This window comes from Tachyglossus aculeatus, chromosome 1 (assembly GCF_015852505.1).
Source record: "Tachyglossus aculeatus isolate mTacAcu1 chromosome 1, mTacAcu1.pri, whole genome shotgun sequence".
Lineage (NCBI taxonomy): Eukaryota > Metazoa > Chordata > Mammalia > Monotremata > Tachyglossidae > Tachyglossus > Tachyglossus aculeatus.
In genome coordinates this window covers 24460958-24484171 of record NC_052066.1, presented here as the reverse complement: position 1 = coordinate 24484171, position 23214 = coordinate 24460958, and the positions used below count along the sequence as shown (strand labels likewise).

The window sequence follows — 23214 nt, the reverse complement described above, 5'->3', positions numbered from 1 at the left end:
GCCTCCTGGAGGAGGTGAGCTCTCAGTAGGGCTTTGAAGGGAGGAAGAGGTAGCCTCCACATCACTGGAGGTGGACATCCATATCTGGGAAATTAGAGAAGCAGCGTGGCCTACTGGTCACAGAAGGGGCCTGGGAGTTGGAAGGACCTGGGTTCTAATTCCGGCTCTGACCCTTGTCTGCTGTGTGACCTCGGGCATGTCACTTCACTTCTCTGGGCCTCATCTGTAAAATGGGGATTATGAGCCCTATGTGGGACTGGGACTGTGTCCATCCTGATTAACTTGTATCTCCCCCAGCGTTTAGTACAGTGCACGGCACATAGTAAGCCCTTATCAAATCCCATAAAAAGAATTGTACCTAATTGATCAGACATCATGACTGACCAACTACAGCAGAATTGCCCAGTGGTTAGAGCATCATCATCATCAATCGTATTTATCGAGCGCTTACTGTGTGCAGAGCACTGTACTAAGCGCTTGGGAAGTACAATTTGGCAACATATAGAGACAGTCCCTACCCGACAGACAGGGCTGAGAGTCAGATGGTCATGAGTTCTAATCACAAATCCACCACTTACCTGCTGTGTCACCTTTGGGCAAGTCACTTAGCTTCTCTGTGCTTCAGTTCACTTCTCTGCAAAATGGGGATTAAGACTGTGAACCCTATATGGGACAAGGACTGTGTCCAACCCCAGCACTTAGAACAGTGCCTGGCACATAGTAAGCGCTTAACGAATACCATAACGGTAATAATAATTATTATTGCTATTCTGATGGGACAGAGATGATCTCCATGTGGCTCACATGGAGAAGCAGCGTGGCTCAGTGAAAGGAGCCCGGGCTTTAGAGTCAGAGGTCATGGGTTCAAATCCCAGCTCTGCCAATTGTCAGCTGTGTGACTTTGGGCAAGTCACTTCAATTCTCTGGGCCTCAGTTACCTCATCTGTAAAATGGGGATTAAGACTGTGAGCCCCCGTGGGACAACCTGATCACCTTGTAACCTCTCCAGTGCTTAGAACAGTGCTTTGCACATAGTAAGCACTTAATAAATGCCATTATTATTATTATTATTATCTCTGATTGGTTAAACTAGCCAACAGGCTAGTGAGAGTTTCCAATCAACTGGGATCCTTCTTTGATCTTGTTAAGGAGCAGTCCCGGAGATCATTCATTCATTCATTCATTCATTCATTCAATCGTATTTATTGAGCGCTTACTGTGTGCAGAGCACTGTACTAAGCGCTTGGGAAGTCCAAGTTGGCAACATAGAGAGACGGTCCCTACCCAACAATGGGCTCACAGTCTAGAAGGGGGAGACGGAGAACAAAACAAAACATATTAACAAAATAAATAGAATAAATATGTACAAATAAAATTAATTGAGTAATAAATACATACAAACATATATACATATATACAGGTGCTGTGGGGAGGGGATCGAAGGTAGAGTATGATTGAGCCAAGTAGTTCCTGCCCTGGAGATCGTGGCTGAGCAAAATTCAAATACTCCAATATTGATGAGCATCTTGGCAGGAAAGAGAGCAACACACCGTTACCAGAAGCCTTGTCCAGCAGTGGCCAACTGGTTGGATTCCCAGAACAATCAGGAGGTTAGCACGAGACAGCAATCTCATGGCTAAAATATTATTATCATTATTATTATTATGGTATTTGCTAAACACTTATTATGTGCCAAGCACTGTTCTAAGCACTGGGATAGATACAAGGTAATCAGATTGTCCCACGTGGGGCTCACAGTCCTAATCCTTTTAGACTGTGAGCCCACTGTTGGGTAGGGACCGTCTCTATATGTTGCCAACTTGTACTTCCCAAGCGCTTAGTACAGTGCTCTGCACACAGTAAGCGCTCAATAAATACGATTGATGATGATGCTAATCCCCATTTTACAGATGAGGTAAATGAGGCACAGAAACATGAAGTGGCTTGTCACTTTTCTCGTTGATCAGGATCAGTTCCTACTAAAATAACTTTTCCAGAGATCGAAAACAAGGAAGTGAACATATGTACCATTAAAATATGTTTATAAACTATGTAATAATAATGGTACTTGTTAAGCGCTTACTATGCGCAAGGCACTGTTCTAAGCGCTGGGGGGATACAAAGTGATCAGGTTGCCCCACGTGGGGCTCACAGTCTTAATCCCCATTTTACAGATGAGGGAACTAAGGCCCAGAGAAGTGAAGTGACTTGCCCAAAGTCACACAGCTGATAATTGGCAGAGCCGGGATTTGAACCCATGACCTCTGACTCCAAAGCTCATGTTCTTTCCACTGAGCCACGCTGCTTCTCTAATATAATAATATATATATATAATGTAATATAATGCATATTACATATAAATATATAAAATATGGTTAGGGCAGTATTCAAATAAGTATTGGTTTTGATGTGTGCAGCCACTCTGCTGGAATAAGGCTGTGGAAGAGAATATAATGCAATACAATAGAGAAGCAGCGTGGCTCAGTGGAAAGAGCCCGGGCTTTGGAGTCAGAGGTCATGGGTTCGAATCCTGGCTCTGCCACTTGTCAGCTGTGTGACTTTGGGCAAGTCACTTCACTTCTCTGGGCCTCAGTTCCCTCATCTGGAAAATGGGCATTAAGTCTGTGAGCCCCATGTGGGACAACTTGATTACCTTGTATCTACCCCAGTGCTTAGAACAGTGCTTTGCACATAGTAAGTGCTTAATAAATGCCATCATTATTATTATTATTATTATTTGGGCAAGTCACTTAACTTCTCTGTGCCTCAGTTCCCTCATCTGGAAAATGGGGATTAAGTCTGTGAGCCCCACGTGGGACAACCTGATCACCTTGTATCCCCCCCAGTGCTTAGAACGGTGCTTGGCACATAGTAAGTGCTTAATAAATGCTATCATTATTATTATTATTATTATTACAATAGAGCTTAGAACAGTGCTTGGCACATAGTAAATGCTAAACAAATACCATTATTATTATTATTATTATCATTTTCATGAATCAATCAATCAATCAATCGTATTTTCTGAGCGCTTACTGTGTGCAGAACACTGTACTAAGCGCTTGGGAAGTACAAGTTGGCAACATATAGAGACAGTCCCTACCCAACAGTGGGCTCACAGTCTAGAAGGGGGAGATAGAGAACAAAACGAAACATACTAACAAAATAAAATAAAGAGAATAGATATGTACAGGTAAGATAAATAAATAAATAAATAGAGTAATAAATATGTACAAACATATATACATATATATGAAGATATTTCCTGTTTTCCATCCCACCAATTGCCGATGGTAACAACTTGTTCCCACTCTCTGGTGCTAGCGTGGGGGAAGAGCAGCAGTGTTGCCTAATAATAATAACGATGGCATTTGTTAAGCACTTACTATGTGCAAAGCACCGTGAAAAGAGCACAGGCCTGGGAGTAAGAGGACCTGGGTTCTAATCCTGCTTCACGACTTGTCTGTTCGGTGATCTTGGACAAGTCACTTCACTTCTCTGTGTCTCAGTTACCCCATCTGTGAAATGGGGATTTAAAGCTGTTAACCTCCATGCGGAACATGGACTGTGTCCAACCTGATTATCTTGTATCTACCCCATTGTAAACACCTGGAGAGTTTTCAGTACTCTAATAGTAGTCTATTCAGTAGTCTAATTTTAGACTGTGAGCCCACTGTTGGGTAGGGACTGTCTCTATATGTTGCCAATTTGTACTTCCCAAGCGCTTAGTACAGTGCTCTGCACATAGTAAGCGCTCAATAAATACGATTGATGATGATGATGATAATAGTCTTGGCTCCGGGAGAAAGCGTTCAGCTGGCTGAAAGCGAAATCCAAGCTCAAAGATGTTCCAGGAGGAGAGAGAGAGATGAAAGTAATGAAAGAAAGAAAACCCAGAGCTAAATTATTCACCTGGCCTCCAGACGCTAATAATTTTGAATCAAGTTTAGGGTTTTTTTTTTAATTTTCAGATTTAAAATTGTAAGTAAATGAATAATTTAGAGCAATAATTGTATATGTATTTTTAAAATCTAAACATGTCAGTATAGGAATCACGTTGTTACTGCTATGAAAGAACAGCTATGAGAGAAGTAGCGTGGCTCAGTGGAAAGAGCCTGGGCTTTGGAGTCAGAGGTCATGGGTTCAAATCCCTGCTCGGCCAATTGTCAGCTCTGTTCACTTCTCTGGGCCTCAGTTCCCTCATCTGTAAAATGGGGATTAAGAGTGTGAGCCCCTCGTGGGACAACCATATCACCTGGTAACCTCCCCAGCGCTTAGAACAGTGCTTTGCACATAGTAAGTGCTTAATACATGCCATTAAAAAAACAAACTAGATTTATCCAGTCAAGTACTTCTCTGTGCCTCAGTTCCCTCATCTGTAAAATGGGGATTAAGACTGGGAGCCCCTCGTGGGACAACCTGATCACCTTGTAACCTCCCCAGCGCTTAGAACAGTGCTTTGCACATAGTAAGTGCTTAATAAATGCCATTAAGAAAACAAGCTAGATTTATCCAGTCAAGTACTTCTCTGCGCCTCAGTTCCCTCATCTGTAAAATGGGGATTAAGACTGGGAGCCCCTCGTGGGACAACCTGATCACCTTGTAACCTCCCCAGCGCTTAGAACAGTGCTTTGCGCATAGTAAGTGCTTAATAAATGCCATTAAAAAAACAAACTAGATTTATCCAGTCAAGTACTTCTCTGCGCCTCAGTTCCCTCATCTGTAAAATGGGGATTAAGAGTGTGAGCCCCTCGTGGGACAACCTGATCACCTTGTAACCTCCCCAGTGCTTAGAACAGTGCCTTGTATGTTTGGTTGTTAGTATGTTTGGTTTTGTTCTCTGTCTCCCCCTTTTAGAATGTGAGCCCGCTGTTGGGTAGGGACTGTCTCTATATGTTGCCAATTTGTACTTCCCAAGCGCTTAGTACAGTGCTCTGCACATAGTAAGCGCTCAATAAATACGATTGATGATGATGATGATGATGATAAATGCCATTAAAAAACAAACTAGATTTATCCAGTCAAGTGCTTCTCTGTGCCTCAGTTCCCTCATCTGTAAAATGGGGATTAAGAGTGTGACAACCTCGTGGGACAACCTGATCACCTTGTAACCTCCCCAGCGCTTAGAACAGTGCTTTGCGCATAGTAAGCGCTTAATAAATGCCATTAAAAAAAAAAAAAGCAGCGGCCTACCCATTCCACTCCTAGCTTGGGCAGTGGAAGGCCATCGGCTACGAGTCAAAACTCACCTGCGCCGGGCAGCTGCAGCGTGGGAGAGAGTCGAGGGTGGAGATGCAAATTGACTGCACGGAATCAATCAATCAATCAATCAATCGTATTTATTGAGCGCTTACTATGTGCACAGCATTGTACTAAGCGCTTGGGAAGTACAAATTGGCAACACATAGAGACAGTCCCTACCCAACAGTGGGCTCACAGTCTAAAAGGGGGAGACAGAGAACAGAACCAAACACACCGACAAAATAAAATAAATAGGATAGAAATGTACAAGTAAAATAAATAAATAAATAAATAAATAGAGTAATAAATATGTACAACCATAACCATGGAAGAAGGCGAGGATAAACCACTTCTGCATTTTGACCAAGAAAAAATTTTATGGATCCACTATCGGAGCGATTGCAGATGGAGGTGGGGCGTTCTAGGAGAGATGCGTCCATGGGTCGAAGGTGACCCAACAGCAGACCCAACAACGACTCAACGTCTCCAAGTGGGAAGCACCACGGTGCAGTTGACGTGCTTGGGAGTCAGAAGGTCACGGGTTCTAATCCCGCCCTGCCCCAGGTCTGCTGAAGGACCTTGGACAAGTCACTTCACTTCCCTGGGCCTCAGTCACCTCATCTGTAAAATGGGGATTGTGACTGTGAGCCCCACGATTACAAGGAATGTGTCCAACCCGAGTTGCTTGTACCCACCCCAGTATTTAGTACAGTGCTTGACACTTAGTAAGCGCTTATCAAATACCACAGTTATTATTATTAACCGCGTAAGACAAGACCCCAGTGCTAAGACCAGTGCCTGGCACATAGTATTTAACAAATACCACAAAAAAGAGAGAGAGGAGAGAGAGAGAAAGGGGAGGACTTGCATTTTTTTTTTGTATTGTCCAGGAAAGGAGATGAGCCCCCTCCTTCCTCTCCTCCTCCTCCCCAATCAATCTATCAATCAATCAATTGTATTTATTGGGTCTTTTAGACTGTGAGCCCACTATTGGGTAGGGACTGTCTCTATATGTTGCCAACTTGTACTTCCCAAGCGCTTAGTACAGTGCTCTGCACACAGTAAGCGCTCAATAAATACGATGGATGATTTATTGAGTGCTTACTGTGTGCAGAGCACTGTACTAAGCGCTTGGGAAGTATAAGTTGGCAACATAGCCTTACCTCCTTCCCCTCCCCACAGCACCTGTATATATGTTTGTACAGATTTATTACTCTATTTATTTTACTTGTACATATTTACTATTCTATTCATTTTATTTTGTTAATATGTTTTGCTTTGTTGTCTGTCTCCCCCTTCTAGACTGTGAGCCCACTGTTGGGTAGGGACCGTCTCTATATGTTGTCAAGTTGTACTTCCCAAGCGCTTAGTACAGTGCTCTGCACACAGTAAGTGCTCAATAAATACGATTGAATGAATGAATGAATGAATACTTCCCAAGCGCTTAATACAGTGCTCTACACACAGTAAGTGCTCAATAAATACGATTGAATGAATCGCCTAGTCCTTTCTGTATGCAATGGGGATTATCTACCTGTCTACCTAGTACTCCAACTTGACCCCGCAAATCATCATCATCAATCGTATTTATTGAGCGCTTACTATGTGCAGAGCACTGTACTAAGCGCTTGGGAAGTACAAATTGGCAACATACAGAGACAGTCCCTACCCAACAGTGGGCTTACAGTCTAAAATGGGGAGACAGAGATGTCCAAATGATCTGCTGCCTGCGCATTTCATTTCAAGGGCTATAAACAGACCTGTGGTGTTTTATTCAGAGCCCAGGGACATTCCCATTCCCGGGTGCAGTCTCCCCTCCAGGAACATCCTCCTTGAACTGGACAGCTTGTGTCATCATCATCAATCGTATTTATTGAGAGCTTACTGTGTGCAGAGCACTGTACTAAGCGCTTGGGAAGTACAAGTTGGCAACATATAGAGACGGTCCCTACCCAACAGTGGGCTCACAGTCTAGAAGGGGGAGACAGAGAACAAAACCAAACATACTAACAAAATAAAATAAATAGAATAGATATGTACAAGTAAAATAAATAAATAGAGTAATAAATACGTACAAACATATATACATATATGCAGCTTGTCTATGTTTGTATGTGTGATTGTGTGTGTATACACTCTTCCAGCAAGTCCCTGACTTCTGAATATAGAAAGAATACATATATACAGCTTGTGTATGTTTGTATGCGTGATTGTGTGTGTATACACTCCTCCAGCAAGTCCCTGACTTCTGAATACAGAAAGAAAAAAAGTGATAATAGGATCCAGAGGGACAATAACGTTTATTTTTATGATGGCCTTTAAAGGGAGATCTTTATTTTAGCATCTGCCCGCCAGGCTCCATGAGAGCAGGGGTCGTGTCCACTAACTATGCTACTCAATCAATCAATCAATCAAGCGTATTTATTGAGCGCTTACTATGTGCAGAGCACTGTACTAAGCGCTTGGGAAGTACAAATTGGCAACATATAGAGACAGGCCCTACCCAACAGTGGGCTCACAGTCTAAAAGGGGGAGACAGAGAACAAAACCAAACATACTAACAAAGTAAAATAAATAGAATAGATATGTACAAATAAAATAAGTAAATAAATAGAGTAAAAAATCTGTACAAACATATATACATATATACAGGTGCTGTGGGGAAGGGAAGGAGGTAAGTTGGGGGGATGGAGAGGGGGACGAGGGGGAGAGGAAGGAAGGGGCTCAGTCTCGCAAGGATTTAGTTCAGTGCTCTCAACCCAATAGGTGCTCAATAAATATCACTGCTGGGTGGATGAATCTTCCGTCTACTCTTAGAGAAGCAGCGTGGCTCAGTGGAAAGAGCCCGGGTTTGGGAGTCAGAGGTTGTGGGTTCTAATCCCGGCTCCGCCACTTGTCAGCTGTGTGACTTTGGGCAAGTCACTTCACTTATCTGGGCCTCCTTTACCTCAAATGTAAAATGGGGATTAAGAATGTGAGCCCCACGTGGAACAACCTTGTATCCCCTTCAGAGCTTAAAACAGTGCTTGGCACACAGGAAGCGCTTAACAAATGCCATCATTATTATCATTATTCCCCCAATTCCCGGAGATCTCAGCAAATCCCCCTCCTCAGCTGACCGATCCAGAATCGCCCCGCAGTTTGGCAGGAGCCCAGAGAAGGCCGGTGGGGAGCTCTGGGGCCCTGACATTGGTCGCAATGGTTTGGCCATTTAAAAAGCTTTGCTGGCTTTTGTTTCCCACTTCTAATCCTCAAAGGAAGATCTCCACCGAGGAAAATAGTTCCTCAAAGGAAAATTGACTCCCGATGTTGCTATTGCTGCCAGAAGATCGCTTGGGTGGCCGGCTGCCCGGCGACCGACCGACAAGCCATCTCGGGGTCCCGTCCCCCTCCAGACCCCCGGGGCCCCACTCCTCCAGAGACACACAGAGACAGAGAGACTCAGGACAGAGACCCCACCCCTACCCCTGCTCCTTAGCCACATTACTGATTGATTGCCATTCCCAATTGGACAAGCCGTGTGGCTTAGTGGAAAGGGCATGGGCTTGGCAGTCAGCGGTCGTGGGTTCTAATCCCAGCTCTGCCACTTATCAGCTGTGTGATTTTGGACAAGTCACTTAACTTCTCTGTGCCTCAGTTACCTCATCTGTAAAATGGGGATGAAGACTGTGATCCCTACGTGGGACAATCTGATTACCTTGTATCCACCCCAGTGTTTAGAACAGTGCTTGGCACATAGCACATTTGTTGCAAACTTGTACTTCCCAAGCGCTTAGTACAGTGCTCTGCACACAGTAAGTGCTCAGTAAATACGATTGAATGAATGAATGATTGAATGAATAGTAAGCGCTTAACAAATACCATCATTAATTAATCAATTACTGCTTCACCCCGTCTCGTCACTCACCCACCCACTTCACCTTCTCCTTAAGTCACTTAACTTCTCGGAGCCTCAGTTACCTCATCTGTAAAATGGGGATGATGACTGTGAGCCCCACATGGGGCAACCTGATCACCTTGTATTCGCCCTCCCCCTCGTGCTTAGAACAGTGCTTTGCACATAGTAAGCGCTTAACAAATGCCATTATTATTATTATTATTATTATTATTATTATTATTATTATTATTATTATTATTATCCTCTTCCTCCAGGGTCACTTCTAGTATGGGCCTGGGAATCACAGGACATGGGTTCTAATCCCAGCTCCGCCACATGTCTGCTGGGTGACCCTGGCCAAGTCACTTCACTTCTCTGGGCCTCCTTTCCCTCATCTGTAAAATGTGGAGTAATGGGGACAGGGACTGTGTCCAACCTGACTGGTGTAGTGGATAGAGCACGGGCCTGGGCTTCAGAAGATCATGGGTTTTAATCCCAGCCTTGCCACTTGTCTACTCTGTGACCTTGGGCAAGTCACTTGATGTCTCTGGGCCTCAGTTACCTCATCTGTAAAATGGGAATTGAGACTGTGAGCCCTGTGAGGGACAGGGATTGTGTCCAACTCAATTTCCTTGTACCCACCCCAGCACTTAGTGTATTACCTGGCACACAGTAAGCGCTTAAATACTACACTTATTATTATTATTAATATCTTGTATTTACCCCACTACACATTATTATTATTATGATGATTAATAACTTGTATTTACCCCAGCACTTAGAACAGTGCTTGGCACATAGGTAGGCACTTAACAAGTACCACAATTATTATTATTGGCTAAATAGTTCTTAAAAGAAAAACTTAAAGCACGCAAACCAAAAACAAGCAAACAGAAACCACTTGCATTGAACAGTGGATTTTTCCTTCCCAAACTACGTCAAAGTGACCTTCAAAAGGTGCCACCTTTATTTTGGTTCACCTCCCGGGCTTCTTCAGGGAAGCCGGGAAATGATTCCTGCCATCTCGGTCCGACAGAAAGGGTGGGAGGTGGGCCGGGGAAGAATCTCCAGGATTGGATAAATTCACCCAAGGGGGGAACAGACATCATCGGAGGGGGCAGAGCCCCATCCTTATTCCAAGACACCCCCCTCCTCACCCCCAAGAAGCAGGGCCGCTGCTGAACACGCATGCTCCGCTGCTTCTCCACCCTCTACTCCTCACCCCCTCCTCTCTCCTCTGTCTCTTTTCATCCCCCACCCTCTCCCTGCTCCAAACTGCGGCCTCTTTCCACCTCTCCTCCCCTTGCTTCGCCCTTTCCATGCCAGGCATCTGCGGAGAGAAGGAGGAGGGAGAGTCCCTTGGAGAAGGGCCGCAGGAGTAATAGCAGCATCCTAGAAGAGGCCCCCTCCCCATCACCCCCAGCATGCAGAGCCGTTAGTGGCTGTCCAGCAGATTGAGAGCCAGGCGGCCTTCATCTCCTCAGCCTTATTTCCCTGGGGTTTTCCAGACGGAGGGAAATGGAAACCCCGGCCAAGACATTTCCCCACGCTTCCTACTCTCTTTTCCTCTAACCCTGCTGATTTTCTGCGTTGGCCGAAGGCAACAACTTCCAGACTTCGGCAAAGAAGTAGACAGGTCTCTGTCCCTTCGTCATCGGGAAGGAGAGGTAAAAAAAAATAAAAGCTGCAGTTTTCTGGGCTCCCCCCATTCCCCATTCCTTGGCCTTTTGCGGGATTCAGAGGAGCCTGCCTTTGCGTTTCACAGTCACTCCCTCCGGCTTTTTGGTTTTCCTTCCCAGCGGACATGTAGGTTGAGGCTCAGTCAATCGATCAATGGTATTTATTGAGCGCTTACTCTGTGCAAAGCACTGTGCTAAGCACTTGGGAGAGTACAATTTAGCACAGTCGGTAGTCATGTCCCTTGCCCACAATGAACTTAGAGTCTAGAGGGGCTGGGTAGGAGGCTATAGGGGGATATGGAGGGACAGGTAGGGGAGGGGAGTGAAGAGGATTTAAAACAGGACAGATTTTAAATACTTTCTTTGCTCCGGTTCCTTCAGTAGACTGGGGAGAAGGGATTGGGAAATTCACATCCTCTGGGAGAGATGAGAATCTGGCACCCGTCCCCCATTTTTTGGGGGGACCACTAACATCCTGATTGGGGCCAGCTCCAAATATAGTTGAATTGCCTGATTTGGTATGCGGTTGTCCCATGAGTTCTAGCTACAGCTCTAGACCGTGAGCTCACTGTGGGCAGGGGATGTCTGTTTACTGTGGTATTGTGCGCTTAGTACAAAGCTCTGCACGCATCAAGTGCTCAATAAATACGATTGAATGAATGAATAGCAGTTGTCGGGCTGTGGGGATGTTGAAACCAGAACACGGCACAGTTCCCAGTGGCTCCCCTCTCTCCCACCCCTGGCCTCTAGCTTTCTTGTGAACGGTTTGCCCCTGAGAAAAGCTACTTTTTGGATTTCTTCCCACCCGGCATGGGGTGGAAGGGAGAAGCCCTGTGGAATCAGGGGTTCAGAGGACCCCATCCACTTCCCTTCACCCCCTAATTCTATAACCAGAACTTTTAGCATCATGTCTCTTTGCTTGACATTTTCATTGCATTCTCTCAACACTATGTTAGGAAATATTTGGACAGTGTTAACAGCCATTGGAAAACCTTTAGTACATATTTACTATTCTTTTTATTTTGTTAATGATGTGCATCCAGCTTTAATTCTATTTTCTGACGATTTTGACACCTGTCTACATGTTTTGTTTTGTTGTCTGTCTCCCCCTTCTAGACTGTGAGCCCATTGTTGGGTAGGAACCATCTCTATATGTTGCCGACTTGTACTTTCCCAAGTGCTTAGTACAGTGCTCTACACACAGTGAGTGCCCAATAAATACGATTGAATGAATGAATGAATTCTCCGTAATGCTCTATTTGGGGAACCCGGACAGACCTTTTGGGGTTAGGATAATTAAGGCAACATTTCACCTTTCCTAGGCAGAGATCCTCAGCGCTCTGTGAGCTAGAGCCACAGAGGGGGATATTAGAGTATGTGTGTGAGGTGGGGATATGGGGTGGGGCACCTGGAGGGGGAAGACAGGATAATACAGGAAGAAGGTGAGAGAGGATATGAGAAAAATATTGTCAATAATGATATGGTGATGATGATAATGACATTTAAGCCGTTACTATGTGCCAAGCAATGTTGTAAGTGCTGGGGTAGATACAAGGTAATCAGGTTGTCCCACGTGGGGCTCACAGTCTTAATCCCCATTTTCCAGATGAGGGAACTGAGGCCCAGAGAAGCAAAGTGACTTGCCCAAAGTCACACAGTTGACAAGTGGCGGAGCTGGGATTAGAACCCAGGACCTCTGATCCCAAGCCCAGGCTCTTTTCACTGAGCCACGATGATGATGCTGATGATGCTGATGGCATTTGTTAAGCACTTACTATGTGCCAAGCACTGTTGTAAGCCCTGGGGTAGATACAAGGTAATCAGGTTGTCCCACATGGGGCTCACAGTCTTAATCCCCATTTTACAGGTGAGTGAACTGAGGCCCGGAGAAGCAAAGTGACTTGCCTAAAGTCACACAGTTGACAAGTGGCGGAGCTGGGATTAGAACCCAGGACCTCTGATCCCAAGCCCAGGCTCTTTTCACTGAGCCACGATGATGATGATGATGATGGCATTTGTTAAGCACTTACTATGTGCCAAGCACTGTTGTAAGCCCTGGGGTAGATACAAGGTAATCAGGTTGTCCCACATGGGGCTCACAGTCTTAATCCTCATTTTACAGATGAGGTAGTTGCGGCCCAGAGAAGCTAAGTGACTTACCCAAAGTCACACGGCTGACAAGTGGCGGACCCGGGATTAGAACCCATGACCTCTGACTCCTAAGCCCGGGCTCTTTCCACTAAGCCGTGCTCACTCATCACCTTCAACTCCAGTGAGGTGGGCAGGGGAAGGGTGGAGGGAAGGGAAGGAAGCTAAGAAGCCGACAGATGCAACCTAACATCTGCAAATATATGCCTCTCACGGTCTCCTTGGGTTGCTCGGGCATAAATAATGGCATGGTGCAGGCCCAAAGGACATGGAAATCAGTCTACAACTCAGCAGGTCCTTAACGCCCGTGAGCAGCGTAGATCTGTACTCCGACTGAGGAAATCCTGCTGGGAAGGAGAAAATAGGATCCATATTGGTTGTGTTTTTCCCCACCCCCTGCCCCTTCTTTTTTCCTTTCCCCCACCCTCTGCACTTTCAGGTTTGTTAACTGAATGCCCACCGAGTGCACTGTGACGGAGCACTGATGACGATGATGATAGTATTTGTTAAGCGCTTACTATGTGTGAAGCACCGTTTTAAGCACTTGGGGGATACAAGGTGATCAGGTTGTCCCACATGGGGCTCACAGTCTTAATCCCCATTTTACAGATGAGGTAACTGAGGCACAGAGAAGTTACGTGACTTGCCCAAAGTCACACAGCTGATAAGTGGCAGAGCCGGGATTAGAACCCATGACCTCTGACTCCTAAGCCCGGGCTCTTTCCACTAAGCCATGCTCACTTATCACCTTCAATGCCAGTGAGGTGGTCAGGGGGTGGGTGGAGGGAAAGGAAGGAAGCCAAGAAGCCAACAGATACAGCCTAGCATCTGCAAATATATGCCTGTCAAGGTCTCCTTGGGTTGCTCGGGCATAATCAAGTTTTGGAGCTGGAATTAGAACCCATGACCTTTGACTCCCAAGCCCGTGCTCTTTCCACTGAGCCACACTGCTTCTCCATCATCATCATCATCAATCGTATTTATTGAGCACTTACTATGTGCAGAGCACTGTACTAAGCGCTTGGGAAGTACAAATTGGCAACATATAGAGACAGTCCCTACCCAACAGTGGGCTCACAGTCTAAAAGGGGGAGACAGAGAACAAACCAAACATACTAACAAAATAAAATAAATAGAATAGATAGGCACAAGTAAAATAAATAAATAAATAAATAGAGTAATAAATATGTACAAACATATATACATATATACAGGTGCTGTGGGGAAGGGAGGGAGGTAAGATGGGGGGATGGAGAGGGGGACGAGGGGGAGAGGAAGGAAGGGGCTCAGTGTGGGAAGGCCTCCTGGAGGAGGTGAGCTCTCAGCCGGGCCTTGAAGGGAGGAAGAGAGCTAGCTTGGCGGATGGGCAGAGGGAGGGCATTCCAGGCCCGGGGCCCAGTGCCCATCTATTCCAATTCGGTCCCAATGCTGTGATCATCTCTCTGGGTTGTTGGGTTTTTTTCCACCTCTGGGCCATTATAAAATGGTGTGGCTCAGTGGAAAGAGCCCGGGCTTGGGAGTCAGAAGCTGTGGGTTCTAATCCCGGCCACTTGTCAGCTGTGTGACTTGGAGCAAATCACTTCACTGGGCCTCAGTTACCTCATCTGTAAAATGGGGATGGAGACTGTGAGCCCCATGTGGGACAACCTGATCACCTTGTATTCCCCTCCAGTGCTTAGAACAGTGCTTTGCACATAGTAAGCGCTTAACAAATGCCATTATTATTATTATAAAATGTAAAAGAGTGCAATCTGGGGCCATAGAAAAAAGCTGAGCATACTCTCTAGCAAGGATGTATACCAGTGATTGAATATTCATTTGTCCAAAGGAAACATGTGTTCTCCTATGTGATAATAATAATAATAATGATAATTATGGTAATAATGGTATTTGTTAAGCCCTTACTCTGTGCCTAGGACTGTACTAAGTGTTGGGGTAGATACAATGCAATCAGATTGTACATTGTCCCATGTCCCACCTGCAGCTCATGGTCTAAGGAGAGGGAGAACCAGTATTAAAACTCCATTCATTCATTCAATCGTATTTATTGAGCGCTTACTGTGTGCAGAGCACTGTACTAAGTGCATGGGAAGTACAAGTTGACAACATATAGAGACGGTCCCTACCCAACAGCAGGCTCACAGTCTAGAAGGGGGAGATGGACAACAAAACGTATTAACAAAATAAAATAAATAGAATAAATATGTACAAATAAAATAAATAGAGTAATAAATACATACAAACATATATACAGGTGTATAAGTGTATATACAGGTGTTTCGATCTCACTTCTCTAGTCACATACTATAGAAATGATCCCTGAAAGTATAGTCAATTTACAAATGAGGAAGTTGAGGCCCAGAGAAGTCAAGTCATTTGCCCAAGATCACACAGCAGGCAAGGGGCAGAGCAGGAATTAAATATCAGGTCTCCTGATTCCCGTTCCCTTAGGCCATGCTACTTTTCATTCGTTGTCCCCATAAAGCCCAAATGGACTACCGCCAACCTCTTGCCCCGCCTTGCCTCTGGCCTGAAACGTTTTCCCTCTTCATATCATCATCATCATCATCATCATCATCAATCGTATTTATTGAGCGCTTACTATGTGCAGAGCACTGTACTAAGCGCTTGGTAAGTACAAATTGGCAACATATAGAGACAGTCCCTACGCATCACTGGGCTCACGGTCTAAAAGGGGGAGACAGAGAACAAAACCAAACATACTAGCAAAATAAAATAAATAGAATAGATATGTACAAGTAAAATAAATAAATAGAGTAATAAATATGTACAAACATATATACATATATACAGGTGCTGTGGGGAAGGGAAGGAGGTAAGATGGGGGGATGGAGAGGAGGACGAGGAAAGTCATATCCGAAAGACTATGACTTTTCCCCCTTTCAAAGCCTTATTGAAGGCCCATCTCCTCCAAGAAGCCTTCCCTGACTAAGCCCTCCTTTTCTCTTCTCCTCCTCCCTTCTGCACCACCCTGACTTGCTCCCTTTATTCACCCCCCTTCCTAGTCCCATAGCACTTCTGTCCATATCTGTAATTTTATTAATTTCTACTAATGCCTGTCTCCCCCTCTAGACCGTAAGCTCATTGTGGAATTTTATTAATTTCTACTAATGTCTGTCCCCCCCCTCTAGACCGTAAGCTCATCGTGGACAGGGAATGAGTCTGTTATATTGCTGCGGCGTACTCTCCCAAGCACTTAGTACAGTGCTCTGCGCACAGTAAGTGCTCAATAAATATGATAGACTGCCTAACTGTAGGCTAGTAGTAGAGGAGGCCCAAGGGAGAAGCTGACAGGATGTAGAAGTAAGTGGGATTTTCCTGGCGAGAAGAGGTGGTGGGTAAGCTGGCTGGGTGGAATGTCTTTAGCACTTACAGTGGTCCAGAAGAGCCCGGGCTTTGGAGTCAGAGGTCATGGGTTCAAATCCCGGCTCTGCCACTTTTGTCAGCTGTGTGACTTTGGGCAAGTCACTTAACTTCTCTGGGCCTCAGGTACCTCATCTGTAAAATGGGGATTAAGACTGTGAGCCCCCCGAGGGACAACCTGATCACCTTGTAACCTCCCCAGCGCTTAGAACAGTGCTTGACACATAGTAAGTGCTTAATAAATGCCATCATTGTTATTATTATTACTGTTCAAAGCACTGCTTTGCACATAGTAAGTGCTTAATAAATGCCATCATTTTTATTATTATTACTAAACTCTGGGGTGGATTATGTTGCCAACTTGTACTTCCCAAGCGCTTAGTACAGTGCTGTGCACACAGTAAGCGCTCAATAAATACGATTGAATGAATGAATGAATGAATATAAGCAAATCAGATTAGACACAGTCCCTGTCCCACATGGGGCTCACAGTGTAAGCTTTTTCAATCAATCAATCAATCAATCAATCAATCATATTTATTGAGTGCTTACTGTGTGCAGAGCACTGTACTAAGCGCTTGGGAAGTACAAGTTGTCAAGTTTCGAGTCAGGGAACATGTCTACCAATTCTGCTGGGCTGTACTCTCCCAAGCAATTAGTACAGTGCTCCGAATAAATACCACCGATTGATTGATTGATTGCTAATGTAAGATCACTGTGGACAGGGAATGTATCTGTTTATTGTCATATAATAATAATAATGATAATAATGGCATTTATTAAGTGCTTACTATGTGCAAAGCACTGTTCTAAGCACTGGGGAGCTTACAAGGTGATCAGGTTGTCCCACGTGGGGCTCACAGTCTTAATCCCCATTTTACAGATGAGGTAACTGAGGCATAGAGAAGTGAAGCGACTTGCCCAAAGTCACCCAGCTGACAATTGGCGGAGCAGGTATTTGAACCCATGACCTCTGACTGCAAAGCCCGTGCTCTTTCCACTGAGCCACGCTGCTTCTCTAATTCTCTAATGCTTCTCATATTGTACTCTCTTAAGTACAATGGTACAGTGCTTTGCACACAGAAAGAGCTCAGTTAATACAATTATTATTCAATTCATACAATTCATACAATTCACTGAATGAATGAATGTGTACAGAACCCTGTACTAAACGCTGTGAGAGAATACGCAGGTAGAATTTAGACATGGTCCCTGTGGCTCCGGGGGCTCACTACCCAAGTCAATCAGTCTTTAGTGCAGGAGGGCTTTGGAGTCAGAGGTCATGGGTTCAAATCCCGGCTCTGCCAATTGTCAGCTGTGTGACTTTGGGCAAGTCACTTCACTTCTCTGGGCCTCAGTTACCTCATCATGCTTAATGGGGATTGAGACTGTGAGCCCCCTGTGGGACAACCTGATCGTCTTGTAAACTCCCCAGCGCTTAGAACAGTGCTTTGCACATAGTAAGCACTTAATAAATGCCATTATTATTATTATCATCATTATTATTAGGGGATGGAGTGCGGGCCTGAGAGTTAGGAGGTCATGGGTTCTAATCCCGGCTCTGCCACTTGTCTGCTGGGTGACCTAGGGCAAGTCACTTCACTTCTCTGGGCCTCAGTTACCTCGTCTGCATAATGGGGATTGAGACTGCAAGCCCCACGTGGGACAGGGACTGTTTCCAGCCTGATTTGCTTGGATCCACTCCCGTGCTTAGTACAGTGCCTGGCACATAGTAAGCACTTAATACATAGAATTATTAAAAAATTTGACAATAAACCCATCCCCTGCCCACAACGAACTTACAGTCTAGAGGACTGTAATACCACAGTAATAATTGTGATGTCTGCTAAATGTTTACTCTGGGCCAAGCACCGTACTATGCGCTGGGGTAGATACAAGATCCTCAGGTTGGACACTGTCTCTGTTCCACACGGAGCTCACCGTCAAAGTAAGAGGGTGAACGGCGTGGCTCAGGGGAAAGAGCCTGGGCTTTGGAGTCAGAGGTCATGGGTTCAAATTCCGGCTCCACCAATTGTCAGCTGGGTGACTTTGGGCGAGTCACTTCACTTCTCTGAGCCTCACTTACCTCATCTGTAAGATGGGGATTAAGACTGTGAGCCCCCTGTGGGAACAACCTGGTCACCTTATCTATTTGTATTAATGTCTGTCTCCCCCTCTAGACCGTGAGCTCGTTGTTGGGTAGCGACCGTCTCTATATTTTGCCAACTTGTACTTCCCAAGCGCTTAGTACAGTGCTCCGCACACAGTAAGCGCTCAATAAATACGATTGAATGAATGAATGAGGGAGAACTACCAGAGGATTGTAGTCTGAGACACTGAAGCTAAAGAGATGGCATCATAACCTAACAATGAAGGCAGGAATGGTCAGCGGAGGGGAGTTGTGGAATCTTTTTTCAGCAGGCCTTTAAAAGATCAAGCTTGAAGATGGGGGGAGGGATAGAGGAGGAAAGGGCTGGGGATTTGAGAGGTTAGATAGTCCCTCGAGGTAATTCCACCAGGTCACTGGGAATGTCACCTTCCCACCTAGCTTGGGTCGAACAGGAACCAACATCAAGGGGATTCGCTCGTGTCTGTGGTGCTGAGGCCTCTCTGCTTCGTCATCAATGGCTGATTGCATGAGAGGCTACAATTCCCCTCCATCCCCCACAGCCCTTTGGCTACATACATCCTACTGCTATAGGATCCCCTCCATCCCCCACAGCACCTGTATATATGTATATATCAATCAATCAATCAATCGTATTTATTGAGCGCTTACTGTGTGCAGAGCACTGGACTAAGCACTTGGGAAGTACAAATTGTTTGTACATATTTATAACATAAATAAATATGTTTATAACAACCATAAATATGTTAGTACATATTTATTACTCTATTTATTTATTTATTTTACTTGTACATATCTATTCTATTTATTTTATTTAGTTAGTATGTTTGGTTTTGTTCTCTGTCTCCCCCTTTTAGACTGCGATCCCACTGTTGGGTAGGGACTGTCTCTATATGTTGCCAACTTGTACTTCCCAAGCGCTTAGTACAGTGCTCTGCCCACAATAAGCGCTCAATAAATACGATTGATTGATTGATTGATAGGAAACTGTCAGAGCTAAGCCTACTGTAGCACAGAAGCAGATTCTAGCAGTGTTAGGGCTCCTGCTATGCTCCTGATTCTCTCAGAGATCCTTCCAGGCCTGGAGATAATATCAATGCCTTCAGAAAAACTTGTGTTGTCAGAAATGGCCTGATTTCCTTGAGCAGGGTTTTTAGCATGCTTTGATTTCCTAGAAGCTGTTCAGAAACCTTAGCGTGGTCCTGAACTGTGCAAAAATCACTGGTTTTCATGTCCGTCTGTCTCTAGATACGGCCAAAGAGAGATTTTTGCGGTTGGCAATGTCTGTTTTTTGCCGACCATTCTGGTATCTGCATGTGTTTGATGTGGAAATAGATTTGATCTGGCCAGATGCCAATTTGGAATTTGTTGAGAATAGACTATTCTGTAAATAGTATAAAAAATGAAAGCTCGATAGTGACTGGAGTCATTTTGACTTGTGGAACAAAAGCTGAACGGCAGAAATCATTTGGAAAATATTCTTCACTTGGAAAATGTCAAATCGCATTTAGTACTCTTTAACTGTGCTGGTTTCACTGTGTAGGATATGGAAGTCCTGTAATTAGAGTTCAAACTGAATTTGTGGCTTCTTCTGCATTTGGTCAAAACCTATCTATATTCAACATGGTATTAGAAATTGGTTCTGTGAATATGGCATTTAAATAAATATTACTTTCAAGATAGATGCAAATTTGCATTTTGCACATTACACTCATGCATGCTACTCAACAGGAACTATTTTCAGTACTCACCATGACTACTTTAATGCAATACCTTTCATTTCTAATTGGCTTACAAAAGCTAACAGAAATAAATGAATATTGCAATTCAGTGTGCAGTCATTTTCTGCTAATCATAATAATAATGGTATTTGTTAAGCACTTACTATGTGCAAAGCACTGTTCTAAGCACTGGGGAGGTTACAAGGTAATTAGGTTGTCCCACGGGGGGCTCACAATTTAAATTTCCATTTTATAGATGAGGTAACTGAGGCCCAGAGAAGTTAAGTGACTTGCCCAAAGTCACACAGCTGACAGTTGGTGGAGCGGGAATTTGAACCCATGACCTCTGACTCCAAAGCCCATGCTTTTTCCCCTGAGCCAAAGTTGCAATTTCTGCAACTTTAAGAAGTTGCAATCAATTTCTCAAAATAAGTTTTCCTATTATTTTGCTTTTCAACCTAGAAATCCTTCAAAATTGAACTGGATTAATAAGCTCCCTGACCTGAATTCATGCAGGCTTGGCCTGGAAAAGGGAGAGTTCAGTAGAGAGAAGGGCACCTGAAGGAGAAGAGTCAGAGACAGTGTTAGTGAGGCTATTATATCTATTTTTTTATTTTTTATTATGCTACAGTCATCAGTTCAGCCATTGGGGGATTTTCTGTTCCTTGTGTGGACTAGTGGATAGAGCCCAAACATGGGAGTCAGAAGGACCTGGGTTCTAATCCCAGCTCTGCCACTTGTCTGCTGTGTGACCTTGGGCAAGCCACTTCACTTCTCTGGGCCTCAGTTCCCTCATCTGTCAAATGGGGATTGAGACTGTGAGCCCCACATGGGACAGTGACTGTGTCCAACCTGATTTGCTTGTATCCACCCCAGAGCTTCGTACAGTGCTTGGCACATAGTAAGCGTTTAACAAATACCACACATTATTATTATTATTATTGTTACCTTGCATCTATCCAGTGCTTAGAACAGTGCCTGGAACATAGTAAGAGCTTAACAAATACCATTATTACTATTATTATTATTACCTCCTATAATTATCATATTATTATTATTACTATTATTATTATTACCTCCTATAATTTCAAATGACTAGACTTGGATTAGCATATTTGGACACATAATTAGGAGGACTAATTCTCTGGAGAAGACACTAATGCTTCTCTGGAGAAGACACTAATGCTTAGAAAAAATTCAGGGAAAACATGGAGGAGGTAGACAGGAAGCTAGATGGATAGAGACCATAACAATGATAACAGAAGAACCATTAGAAAGGTTATGGATTATTTCTTTTTTAATGGCATTTATTAAGCGCTTACTATGTGCAAAGCACTGTTCTAAGCGCTGAACAGTTTATGGCAGAAACAGTTTATGGCAGAAGACGGGACTTTCTGGAGAAAATATATCCATAGAGTTGCTGGGAATCAGAAATGACTTGACGGCACTTGATAATAATTACAATTTCTTTATTATTTCCTCGAGGCACCTTAAACATTGTTCTGCGCACAATAGGTGATGGTCTGTTGATGTGGATACTGATACAAGTGGACAGCTTTTCTGCTACTTTCAAGCTACATTTTCCTCATTAACACAAATATAGGCCAGAGATTCATCCAAAGATGTGGGATCCCTAAGAAACCGATAAAAGTCAAGTGTTCACGCTGATTCCTTTCCATGGCTTGCTTTTTTAGAAAGTAACCAGTAACACCAGAGAAGCAGCGTGGCTCAGTGGAAAGGGCACGGGCTTGGGAGTGAGAGGTCATGGGTTCAAATCCCAGCTCTGCCAATTGTCAGCTGTGTGACTTTGGGCAAGTCACTTAACTTCTCTGTGCCTCAGTTACTTCATCTGTAAAATGGGGATTAAGACTGTGAGCCCCACGTGGGACAACCTGATCATCTTGTATCTCCCCCAGAGCTTAGAACGGTGCTTGGCATATAGTAAGCACTTAACAAATGCCATCGTTATTACTATTATAATTAATAGTATATTTAATATTTTAATATTTATTACTCTATTTTATTTGTACATATTTATTCTATTTATTTGATTTTGTTAATATGTTTTGTTTTGTTCTCTGTCTCCCCCTTCTCGACTGTGAGCCCGCTGTTGGGTAGGGACCGTCTCTGTTGCCAACTTGTACTTCCCAAGCGCTTAGTACAGTGCTCTGCACACAGTAAGCGCTCAATAAATACGATTGAATGAATGAATGAATATTACTATTACCACTGTCCTTTGCAATTTCCCAATATCATGAACCTAAGTCTCTGAGAGGAGGGGATAGAGTGTGCCAAAATGACTAGTAGAAAGAGCACAGGACGGAGGGTCTAGAGACTTGGGTTCTAATCCCAGCTCCGTCACTTACCAGCTGTGTGACCATGGGCAGGTCTCAACTTCTCTGTGTCTCATTTTCCTCATCTGTAAAATTAATGCCAGTTCTCCCTCTCCATCAGACTGTGAGCCCTATGTGGGACAGGGAATGTGCCTGGCTGGTTTATTCTATACCTACCACAGTAAATTCTTCTTTTTATTATTAACAATTATTATTGTACTTGTTAAGAACTTATTCTGGGCCAAGCACTGTGCTAAACACTGGAGCTGATACACTATAAGGAAAGTGGACACAGTTCCTGTCCCATATCGGGTTTACAGTCTAAAGGGACGGGACAACAGTAATTAATCCCAATTATACAAATGAGCAGAGTGGCCTGGTGCTTAGGAATCAGAAATGACTTGACGGTACTTGATAATAATTGCAATTTCTTTTTTATTTCCTCGAGGCGCCTTAAACATTGTTCTGCGCACAATAGGTGATGGTCTGTTGATGTGGATACTGATACAACTGGACAGCTTTTCTGCTACTTTCAAGCTACATTTTCCTCATTAATGCAGATATAGGCCAGAGATTCATCCCAAGATGTGGGATCCCTAAGAAACCGATAAAAGTCAAGTGTTCTCGCTGATTCCTTTCCATGGCTTGCCTTTTTAGAAAGTAACCAGTAACACCAGAGAAGCAGCGTGGCTCAGTGGAAAGA

At 44.2% G+C, this 23214-nt stretch overlaps 1 protein-coding gene and 1 pseudogene across 1 annotated transcript in view; one reads left to right on the top strand and one right to left on the bottom strand.

Annotated features, from left to right (window-relative positions):
- Positions 1-10410: 10410 nt before the first annotated feature.
- SLC35G2 (solute carrier family 35 member G2) overlaps positions 10411-23214 on the top strand; it is a 57055-nt gene continuing 44251 nt past the window's right edge. The window contains exon 1 of the mRNA XM_038748375.1: positions 10411-10785. The gene's annotated coding sequence lies outside the window, so the exon portion shown is untranslated. The remainder of the gene's footprint in view (positions 10786-23214) is intronic.
- LOC119937275 lies at positions 15193-15280 on the bottom strand (annotated as a pseudogene).